We start from the raw sequence: 3056 nt of genomic DNA, 5'->3' as shown, positions 1-3056 counted from the left end.
ACGCCAGAAGTGTGTCCCCCGTTTCCCCCCTGCCTCATTCAACGTAATTGTTCCCAAATTTCTGGAGCTGAAGCCCTAAGAATGAGTTTTCTGCTTGCATGTTGGCTACGTGACCTTTCACTAAACAATGAGAGACACCTCAGAGTAGAGATGAGTGCAAACAAACAAACAAATGAATGACCCACCACCAAAGGAAATCTTGGAAAAAATCTATCTCCAATCTCATAAACTGGCATTAAACAATATGCACTCAAATACAGGTGGCAGCGGTAAAATCAGAATTTGCAAGAGATGTAAGGTTGCCTCAAACCTCACATCACTAAATCTTAGTTGCTCCCTTCCAGAGATAAAGATTTGTTTTTTGTTTTATTTTGAACCAGCAAAGCGGGCGATCTTTTTCACCTGTTTTACATTGCAGCAAAGAGATTTGACTTGATCACTTGCTCGTCCGATTGGGATAATTGTGGGAACATTTCAAAGAGAGACATGTTGCAGGAAACATCAGTTAAAAGCTTTTCAAATTTTAGGATTATAAAATGATAATACCTTATTTTTCTGATTAACAGGTTGCAAACTTTTGGAATTCGTCTGCAAACTTTCTCAAAACGTGCCCTGGGGCCTGAGGACCCTGTGGAAGAGCAGAGCCCATGAAATGCTTGCATTCTATACACATACTACTACTACTACTTCCATCATCATCATCATCATCAGTACTACTACTACTACAACTACTACTACTACTACTACTAGTAGTAGTAGTTGTAGTAGTAGTAGTACTGATGATGATGATGATGATGGAAGGGACATTGGAGGTCTTCTAGTCCAACCCCCTGCTCAAGCAGGAGACCCTATATCATTCCAGACAAATGGCTGTCCAGTCTCTTCTTAAAAACTTCCAGTGTTGGAGCATCCACAGCTTCTAGAGGCAGGTTGTTCCACCGGCTAATTGTTCTAACTGTCAGGAAATTCCTCCTTAGTTCTAGGTTGCTTCTCTCCTTGATTAGTTTCCACCCGTTGCTTCTTGTCCTGCCCTCTGGCGCTTTGGAGAATAGCTTGACTCCCTCTTCTTTGGGGCAGCCCCTGAGATATTGGAAGACTGCTATCATGTCCCCCCTCGTCTTTCTCTTCATTAAACTAGGCATACCCAATTCCAGCAACTGTTCCTTGTAAGTTTTAGCCTCCAGTCTCCTTATAATCTTTGCTGCTCTTCTCTGTACTCTTTCTAGAGTCTCAACATCTTTTTTACATCGTGTACATTTTACATTGTGTACAAAATGTACATTTTTTACATTTGCACTCTTCTCTCCCGTCCTCCTGGTATTATTGTAAATCTTGCTTAACCATGATAATTGGGTCTGGCCCTCACGAAGTGATGCAGTCACAAAGCCTGAGGTCACGTGACTGCTACAACTCATGAGGGCAGATGCGGCACTCCCAGTTGCCATCGTTTAGCAACCCCTGCGCCGTTGCAGGACCCAGTGGTGAAGGATCACCATTTGTGACCCATTCTTCTGTTAGATGGGGAATGAGTCAGAGTGGAGGACCAGATGTCTGGGAAGTAGAGTTGGGGGTTCAACAAGACCTCAACCCTCGTCCTGACTGTGGAAGCCATATCCAGATATTCCTTTTGTCGTTATTGTTTCTACTCTTCCCCAATTAATCTTCCATCTCTTCCTAGAACACAAAGTGGACCCTTTATGGAGCAGTTCATGGACTGCAGTTCTCCCAACGGCCCATAAAACAGGTACCCAATTTGTGTTCCTAAATTGCCTTGGGTGGAGTCCAGGAACAGGTGGGGGGGTCAGTCAACAGAGCGTAGCGAAGACTACATAAGGAGCCGCCCTCGCCCTCTGCACAGGTTCTGTTGGATCCTGCTCTTTCCACTCACCTGAGTTGATTCCAGCTCTTTCGGCCCACCATGAAGTTACTTCCTGTCCTGCTAGGAGTGGTGCTCCTGGTTCTGATTATGGAAACTGGGGAGGCAGAGGGTAAATCGAAAAAAAAGTCTAAGGGAAAGTCAGGCACTAAAGAACATTGGGCTAAAGCCAAGGTAGGTAGATGGACTGACAGCATTTATTATTCCTTGAGTTTAATGGGTCTATTTCTTTCTCTGGTGTAAGTCTATATTTAAAACCTAAGTTGATCATAATGCAAAACTGCAACAAACAGTTGTCTGAATTTCCATCCCATGTTTGAACGGTCTCTCTTCAAATTCCTCTTGGTTGGTTGGTTGTTTCTTTATTGCATGCTGTGAATTGACTTCTTTGGCATGCACAATAGGGATTAATCTCTGCACAGACCTTTCTAACACATTGGTAAAGTGCCCTGTCGAAGGGAACCTGTAATCCCATAAACTTGGCATTAAAACAGCTCACCCTAAAATATCTGGGGGGAAAAAGCTACCTGTGATCTCATAAACTGGCATTAAACAATATGCATTCAAATACATGATACGGCAAGACATTTGGAAAACATGGTGATCCATAAAACCTCTAATTTCTAATTGAATTCCAAGCACTTCAGGTTCGCTTTAGCAAAAATAGCAAAGGAGGTTCAGAAACAGAAATCTTACCAGGCTGTGGATATTTTTCATGGGAGGACTTATTTTCCAGGCTTGGCCCCTCAACATTTCCAATGGAATAATAACCTCCGTGGCCATCTCCTGCCTAGAAAGACAAGGAATTTTTGTCAGCATGGTCAAGGACATCAATAAATCTTAGTTCCTTTTTATTTGAGAAGCTTTGTTTTTGTTTCATTTTAAACAAGTAAAGCTGGTCATTCTTTCACCTGTTTTCCACTGCAGGAAAGAGACTTGACTTAATCACATACTCATCTGCCTGAGATAATTGTCAGAATATTTCAAACAGAGACATGTGGCAAGAAACTTAACTTGAAAGTTTTTGTAAAATGGTAACACCTCCTTTTTCCTATTAACAGGCTAAAAAAACTTGGAAATCATTGAAAAAGCTTCTGAAAAAGCCTTTGGTTGAAAAGACGGCAGCAAAAGAAGCAGAAAAATCTACAGACCAGAGTAATAATTGGAAGCAGAAGGCTGC

This window comes from Protobothrops mucrosquamatus, unplaced genomic scaffold (genome assembly GCF_001527695.2).
Source record: "Protobothrops mucrosquamatus isolate PMUCROS unplaced genomic scaffold, P.Mucros_1.0 scaffold2372, whole genome shotgun sequence".
Lineage (NCBI taxonomy): Eukaryota > Metazoa > Chordata > Lepidosauria > Squamata > Viperidae > Protobothrops > Protobothrops mucrosquamatus.
Note: the sequence above shows the minus strand (reverse complement) of the source record.